Below are 9,135 nucleotides of genomic sequence, written 5' to 3' on the forward strand. Positions count from 1 at the left end.
CGGGTACCATTGACATTTTCATAATATAAATTGTTCCAATCCATGAGCGTGGAATATTTTTCCATCTCCTTGTGTCTTCCTCAATTTCTTTCAGAAGCGTTCTGTAGTTTTTAGGGTATAGATCCTTTACCTCTTTGGTTAGGTTTATTCCTAGGTATCTTATGCTTTTGGGTGCAATTATAAATGGGATTGACTCCTTAATTTCTCTTTCTTCAGTCTCATTGTTAGTGTAGAGAAATGCAACTGTTTGGGGCATTGATTTTGTATCCTGCCATGCTGCCAAATTGCTGTATGAGTTCTAGCAATCTTGGGGTAGAGTCTTTTGGGGTTTCTACGTACAGTATCAAGTCATCTGCAAAGAGGGAGAGTTTGACTTCTTCTTTACCAATTTGAATGCCTTTTATTTCTTTTTTCATCTGAGTGCTAAGGCTAGGAGTTTAGCAGTGGTGAGAATGGACATCCCTGTCTTGTTCCTGATCTTAGGGAAAAGGCTCCCAGTGTTTCCCCATTGAGAATATTTGCTGTGGGCTTTTCATAAGATGGCTTTTAAGATGCTGAGGAATGTTCCCTCTACCTCTACACTCTGAAGAGTTTTGACCGGGATCCCTGGGTGGTGCAGCGGTTTGGCGCCTGCCTTTGGCCCAGGGCGTGATCCTGGAGACCCAGGATCGAATCCCACGTCAGGCTCCCTGCATGGAGCCTGCTTCTCCCTCTGCCTGTGTCTCTGCCTCTCTCTCTCTTTGTGTGACTATCATGAATAAATAAAATCAAAAGAGTTTTGACCAAGAATGGGTGCTGTATCTTGTCAAATGCTTTCTCTGCTCTATTGAGAGGATCATATGGTTCTTGTTTTTTCTTGTTGATGTGATCTATCACGTTGATTGCTTTACGAGCCTTGCATCCTGGAGATAAATCCCACTTGGTCATGGTGAATAATCTTCTTAATGTACTGTTGGATCCTATTGGCTAATATCTTGTTGAGAATTTTTGCATCTGTGTTCATCAGGGATATTGGTCTATAATTCTCCTTTATGGTGGGATCTTTGCCTGGTTTTGGAGTTAAGGTGATACTGGCCTCATAAAACAAGTTTGGAAGTATTCCATCCCTTTCTATCTTTTGGAGCTGCTTCAGTAGAATAAGTATTGTTTCTTCTTTAAAGGTTTGATAGAATTCTCCTGGGAAGCCATCTGGCCCTGGACTTTTGTGTCTTAGGAGGTTTTTGATGACTGCTTCAATTTCCTCCCTGGTTATTGGCCTGTTCAGGTTTTCTATTTCTTCCTGTTCCAGTTTTGGTAGTTTCTGGTTTTCCAGAAATGCATCCATTTCTTCTAGATTGCCTAATTTATTGGCGTATAGCTGCTCATAATATGTTTTTAAAATCATTTGTGTTTCCTTAGTATTGGTTATGATCTCTCCTTTTTCATTCATGATTTTATTAATTTGAGTCTTTTTTTCTTTTGAATAAGGCTGGCTAATGGTTTATCCATTTTATTAATTCTTTCAAAGAATCAACTCCTAGTTTTCTTGATCTGTCCTAGAGTTCTTCTGGTCTCTATTTCATTGAGTTCTGTTCGAATCTTTTAACTCTTTTCTTCTGCCTGGTGTAGGTTTTATTTGTTGTTTTCTCCAATTCCTTTAGGTGCAAGGCTAGTTTGTGTATTTGAGCATTTCCAATTTTTGAGGGATGCTTTTATTATGATGTATTTCCCTCTTAGGACTGCTTTTGCTGTATCCCAAAGATTTTGAAGAGTTGTATCTTCTTTTCCATTAGTTTCTATGAATCTTTTTAATTTTTCTCTAATTTACTGGTTGATCCATTCATCTTTTAGCATGATGCTCTTTAACCTCCACGTGTTTGAATCTCTTCCAAATTTCTTCTTGTGATTGAGTTCTACTTTCAAAGCATGATGGTTTAAAACTATGCAGAGGACAATTTCAATCTTTTGGTATCAGTTGAGACCTGATTTGTGACCCAGTATGTGGCCTATTCTGGAGAAAGTTCCATGTGCCCATGAGAAGAATGTGTATTCAGTTGTGTTTGGATGTAAAGTTCTATAAATATCTGTGAAATCCATCTGGTCCAGTGTATCATTTAAAGCTCTTGTTTTTTATTTTTATTTATTTTTTTTTAGATATTGTGCTTAGAATATCTGTATCATTTAAAGCTCTTTTTTTTTTTTTTTAGATATTGTGCTTAGAATATCTGTCATTTGCAGAAAGTGCCATTTTGAAGTTTCCTACTATTAGTGTATTATTATCTAAGTTTCTTTACTTTGGTTATTAATTGATTGATACACTTGGCAGCTCCCACATTAGGGACATAAATATTCATGATTGGTAGGTCCTCTAAGTATTATATAGTGTCCCTCTTCATCTCTTACTAGTCTTTGGGATAAACTTTAATTTATCTGATATGAGGATTGCTACCCCAGCTTTCTTTTTCTTTTTTTTTTCCCCCCCACGGGAAAAAGCAACATCTATTGTTCTTAAAGTCTGATACCCCAGCTTTCTTTTGAGGATGATTTAAATAGTAAATGGTTTTCCAGCCTTTCATTTTCAGGCTTTAGGTGTCCTTAGGTCTCGAATGAGTCTCTAGACAGCAAATAGATGGGTCTTGCTTTTTTATCCAGTCTGAAACCCTGTGTCTTTTGATGGGATCATTTAGCCCATACAGGTTCAGAGTTACTATTGAAAGATATGAATTTGGTATCATCATAATACCTATCCAGTACCTGTTTTTGTGGATTATTTCTTTGGGCATCCTCTTTCTTTTACAGGGTCCCCCTTAATATTTCTTGCAGAGCTAGTTTGGTGGTCACATATTCTTCCAGTTTCTGCCTATCTTGGAAGCTCTTTATCTCTCCTTCTATTCTGTATGAGAGCCTTGCTGGATAGAGTATTCTTGGCTGCATGTTCTTCTCACTTAGGACCCTGAATATATCCTGCCAGCCCTTTCTAGCCTGACAGGTCTCTGTGGAGAGGTCTGCTGTTAATCTAATAGTTTTCCCCATATAAATTAGAGATCTCTTGTCTCTTGCTGTTTTAAGGATTTTCTCTTTATCTTTGAAATTTGCAAGTTTCACTATTAAATGTCGAGGTATTAAACGGTTTTTATTTATTTGGTGGTGGTGGTGGGGGGCTCTTTATCTCCTGGATCTGAATGCCTGTTTCTCTCCCCAAATTAGGTTAGTTCTAAGCTATGATTTGTTCAAATGTGCTTTCTGGTCCTCTGTCCCTCTCAGCACCCTCTGGAACCCCAATTATATGTAGATTTTTCCTTTGAAGCTGTCATTTATTTCTTTAACCTTTCCTCATGATCTTTTAATTGTTTTTCTCTTTTTTCCTCAGATTCCTTCCTTGCCATCAACTTGTCTTCTATGTCACTCACTTGTTCTTCTACCTCATTAACCTTCATCATTAGGACCTCCAGTTTGGATTGCATCTCATTGAATTGATTTTTAATTTTGGCCTGATTAGATCTAAATTCTGCAGTCATGAAGGCTCTTGAATCGTTTATGGTTTTTTCCAGAACCACCAGTAGCTTTGTATTTGTGCTTCTGATTGGCTTTCTGACATCGAATTGTAATCCAAATTCTGTAACTCTGTTACAGAACTCTGAGTACTGTTTCTGATTCTTTCTTTTGTGGTGAGTTCTTCTTTCTAGTGATTTTGCTCAGTACAAAGTGGCTGTATGAGTGGGCTGAATCAAGAATATCAGCCACGACCTAAGTAAATTTCACCCTAGATGATTCTGCCAAGGTCAGAGACCAGAAATTGAAAACGATATAAAACAAAAGGACCACTAAAGTGAAAAACAAATTTTAAAACAAAGTAGGAAAAAAATAAAAGGCCACAAATCCTAAAGAAGAAGAGAAAAAAAAAGAAAAGAGGAAAAAAAAGGAGAAGAAAAAAGGGGGGAAGGGACTGGGAGATGTTGGTATGAAGAATTTGTAGTGGGGGGAGTATGTAGGCTACCTGAGGGGTTCTCGAGGGTGATCCTCTTGTTTCTGAGTATATTAAGTTCTGTATGTTAGAATATGCTCATTCCAAATTTATATAAACCAGAAATACTCGTAGAGACCCCCACCATTGACCGGCAATACATAAATGAGATAAAAGAGGAGGGCAGAATGGGAATGAGGAATCTCACAGAATGAACCAGCACGGTTTACAACTTGGTTCTGGGCCCATGCTGGTCATGTTTTAGAAGGTATTAACTTCCGCCATTTAGAACAAAATGAGGCAGAGAAAACACACACACACACACACACAAAACCCATATATTTTATATCTCCCAAAATTAAGTTGAGTATGTTTAATGAGCTCTAGAAGTGGAAAATATATATAGGACCTGTAATTGTAGAAATATGAAAGTCAAGAAGGAAGAAAATTTAAAAACGAAGAGGTGGTAAAATATTGTAGTTAAGGTGGGAAAAGAGAAAAACATAATTGGATATTTACAGTCTGATAAAAAGAAAAAAAAAACGAGTTGTACTGGAAAAAGGAAGGAAAAAAAGGAGGGGTACCCTCTAGTTCTATATACTGTAAATCCCTTGACTTCCCCTGGAGCTTTCCAGCGCTGCTCGGCCAAGAACTTGCTCCTCCCCGTCCTTCCAGCGGGTCTTCCGGGGGAGGGGCCTGCTGTGCTGACTCTCAGGTGTGTGCACCTGGGGAGATGCCCCCCCTCCGGGTAGCTGTGTACCCCGAGGCCCCTGTTCCCTGGCGGCCGCCCCTCCCAGGCACAGGGTGACACCAGGAGGGACACCACCCCTGGCGGCGGCCGCCCCCCAGCCCTGGAGTCAGCTCCCCCGTAACCACCGCAGCTCCCAGTCCGCGGGGGCCTGGATGCTCGGGGGGTGGGGGGGGGGCGCTGCCCCGCACAGCTCGGGGCCCGGGGCAGGAGCGTCCCCGCTGTCCCGGGCCCTCCCCGCCCCGCCTGTCCCGGGGGAGCAGGGTCCCGGGCTGTGTCCCCCGCGCCCTGGGCAGCCCCCTCCGCCCGGAGCCCCCGCCCGCCCCCCGGCTCCGGCCCTTCCCCGAGCTCGGCCCGCTCTCCCCCGGGCGCCCTCCCGCTAGCGGCTCCGCTGCCTCCTGCGGTCCCGCCCGAGCTCCCTGCGAGCGCCCTCCCGGCGGGAAGACTCCGGGGATCGTCGCGGCCCCGCCCCGCTGGAGGCGGCTTCATCTTTGCCCCCTTCCCGCCGCGTCTGTCGTGTTCCGGCCGCTCTCCCTGCAGCTCTCAGGTTGAATTCCTGGTGTTTGGGATGGGTTGAAAGTTGTCTAGGTAAGTTTGCGGGGACAGGTGACTTGGGGACCCTACTCCTCCGACATCTTCTCCAACAGCCGCACACTTTATTTTTTCAAGAGGACAGCACTCTAGGTCCTTTCATAGGAGGCTATTAAGGGCTAAACTTTTTCTCCTCCTATAGAAAAAGAAATCCTTTGACTCATCTTGCAATAATCTCTTATTTCTTTGTATGTGTGTGTGCCCAATCTTTCCTCTTACTGTTTCTTTTATGAATTGTGCATTAAAATAATTTCCGTGATTTAAATCCTCATCAGTGTCCCATCATATTGTAAATTATTTTGCCCATCATGATTTAGCCAATGCCACTTATTCTCTCCTTGTATCTCAGAGTCCCATGAAACATCAAATATGTTGCCTTTTTTTTTTTTTTTTCTTTTTGAGAGAGAGAGAGAGAGAGAGAGAATGTGAGTGCCCTGGATGGTGGTCTGGAGAAGGAAAGGGGAGAGAGGGCACTGGATCTCACAACTCTGAGATCATGACCTGAGCCAAAATCAAGAGTGAGACCCTTAACCAAATGAGCCACCCTGGTCCCCCAGGTCTATGGTTACTTTAAAATGCAATGGTTCCTTAATACTTAGACAATTATTTTAGTGCAGCTTCCTTCACAAGCAGAGCCTGAGACAATTCTAAATGCAAGTAGTTTTCTTGATTGATGCCAGTAAACACTTAAGAGTACGGAAAAATGAGATATAGTAAGGAAGACAGCCAATAAAATGTGTTATCAAGCAAGTTAACCCTGTGGATAACAGAAGCTTAATCACACATAGTGGTCAGTTTAAGAAAGCCGAGTAGGGAGGGCATTTTTACATCAACTTCTACCATTTCCAGGGCTTATAATTCCATGAACTTCTGGTAAACTGATAATTTTTCATCAGAGGAAGACATGAGGCAAAAAGTGACCTCTCTGAAGCGATCAGATCCAAGGCTACCAGTAAGGCACTGAAAGTGTCTGCTCAAATGATGTTATTATTATATCATATAGCTATTTATTTATTTATTTATTTATTTATTTATTTGCATTTGTGTCTATACCAATAGATCGCGACTTATGGAGGGCATTTTTTTTTTTAATTTATCTCTGGATCTACTATTTCCTATTATGTTACCAAACTTAACAAACATCTGCTGAATTAAAATAAAATAATCAGAAAAATACCATGCCATTGCTGTCCCTATTATTTTCCTAGCATTGTAGAAGTACCCATCAGCTAACACTTTTTTTCTTTCAGGATAAGCATATAGCATTAAGAACTGTAATATAAGGCACATTTGATTTTAGTTCTCCTTTAAAATTAGGGTAAAAAAATGTATGGTAAATTTGTAGATCTAGTCTTGAGCTGTGCTAAAACTATGGACTGTGCTCTCCACTTTTCAGTGCTGCATTGAACAGATGAGTGGGTCTTTAGGCAGAGACTGAATTATCTGGCTACAGGTTCAATAGACACGTTAGTTCAATGACTTAAATTGGTAGTGACCGCTCTGTGCTTTTTGTGGCAGAAAATCACTAGCCAAGAAGGAATCTATGACCCAGGAAGCATTTTACTGAAGCTTTCATTTATAAATAAGAATAACTTTAGGTCACAGGGAAAATAATAGCAAAGGAAAGGGACTTATGAAAAATAAAAGTATGCTAGTTTCCCCTTTAAAAAACAGTTGCTTAACTTTCTAACTTTCAACTAATCAGCTCCATATATAGTCTGAATGTTGTAAATCATAAATGTACCCTTTCAGAAATTACTTCTGTTGTATGTATATAATGACTATGAGAAAAAAAGAACTGTATGTAAAAAGCAGTTAAAAATATAGGGAGTTTTGGGGCACCTGGGTGGCTCAACAGTTGAGCAGCTGCCTTCAGCCCAGGCCCTAATCCAGGGGTCATAGAATTAAGTCCTGCGTGGGGCTTCCCTCAAGGAGCCTGCTTCTCCCTTTGCCTATGTCTCTGCCTCTCTGTGTTTCTCATAAATAAATAAATAAATCTTAAAAAATAATTTAGAGAGTTTTGTTAGAGTATATCACATGAAAAGGGAGGCATTCTTTTTAATCACTTATGAAGTCAATTCTGTTCTCCCTTTTTCTCTTTGACATGTATGAATTATTCCTAAGATTGTATTTCCTCCATCACTAGAGACTATCCCATCAAATTAAAAATATAAAAAGGAGGGAGAAAGAAGCATACCCTAAACATTTGGGGCTAAAAAAAATTAAGATCTTAATGTGACATTAAGTACTGATAAAATTCTGCAATCTTGCCACATGAATGATTTCAATTTCACAACTATAGACAAACTGGTGGCAGCACTTGAGAAGCTTCAAAACCTATTCAGATGTGAAAAAAATATGAAAGAAGTAAAGGATGATCCCAAACTAGATTATTTTACCTGAATATATAAATTAGTTTATTTTTATGTCTGCAATATTTAATTTTGATTTGGTAATCTTCCTTTTTAGAAAAGATCCAAAGGTCAAAGACTCTCTTTAATCCTAGAAGCAATGCTTTTGGATAAATAAATCAGTAATGCTTTATGACTTTTAAAGAAAGCAGTCTATAGTTACATGATTTTTTGTATTAACTCACAAGCCTTTTGGTTTTGCATAGGCCTTGCTAAAAACCAGAACTTTTATTAACCCTTGGCAGTTAAACAGCTAAAATTTATCATCCTTTCCCTCACAACTGTATCCAGTTGAAAAGTAGTGGGATCAACCATGTAAAGACTGAAATACATGCCTTATTTGATAAAAGCTGGATTGAGGATTTGACTTAGATATGCTGCCACCTTGCCTTGCTAAAACCACACCCTGAATTATATTTACACACCCAGTCCATATTATATATAACTGGATAACCATGGGCCTTTGCCATCTATAAGGTTCACTACTTGAAGAATAAAAGAATAATTGTATGCTGCATATGAGGTAGCTCCAAAATCAGTCCAACATGTAAGCTGAAGAAAGCTATTCCCTTCAGCATTTGCTAATAATTAGCACTTGGGGGAGAGGTCAGGAATATCAGTAGCTCAGCATTTTTTAAAAGATTCTATTTATTTATTCATGAGAGGCATACACAGAGAGAGGCAGAGACACAGACAGAGAGAGAATCAGGCTCCATGCAGGAGGTCCGATATGGGACTGGATCCTGGGACTCCAGGATCATGCCCTGGGCCGAAGGCAGGTGCTCAACCCCTGAGCCACCCAGGCGTCCCTAGCTCAGCATTTCAAAAAACAGGAATGCTATTTAGCATTATGGGAAGAACAATTTAAATATTGCTCAAGACTGGTTTAAACATTGCTGGAGAGTTTGCCTCTGCCATATAAATGACAATGGTGTCCAATCTGTTATTGTGACACCACCACCACCACCACCACCACCATGCATGTGCACACACACACACACAAACCAGCATTTCTGAATATCTTCTAATTTAGTTGTAGTCAAGCTGAGGTCTACCCAAATGTAACATGAAGTCAAGAAAATTTAAATCCCATCCCTAATAAGTGTAATCATTCATCAATGACTAATCATATATTAATTTTGTGTCTTAAAAATAAATAAATAAGGGATCATTTATTGCTTCTGTTTTACTAATCTAGCATAAGCAGTTTAATTCTTAATTAGAAATACATTTAAATTTAAGCTTTTTAAAGAAAAAACACATTGATCCTAATACAGTATGAATTAATTACTTTTTGAAAATTTAATTTCATACTGAGCACAAAGATCAATTTATTCAATTGCAGAACACTATACAGCTTTACAAATCTGACAAAGTAGGAGTTCTAGATAGATAAAGATGGTATAGATATAGATATACTATAAACTAAGAGAGATAAAGAA

Source organism: Canis lupus, chromosome 13, assembly GCF_011100685.1.
Source record: "Canis lupus familiaris isolate Mischka breed German Shepherd chromosome 13, alternate assembly UU_Cfam_GSD_1.0, whole genome shotgun sequence".
NCBI classification, from domain to species: Eukaryota; Metazoa; Chordata; class Mammalia; order Carnivora; family Canidae; genus Canis; species Canis lupus.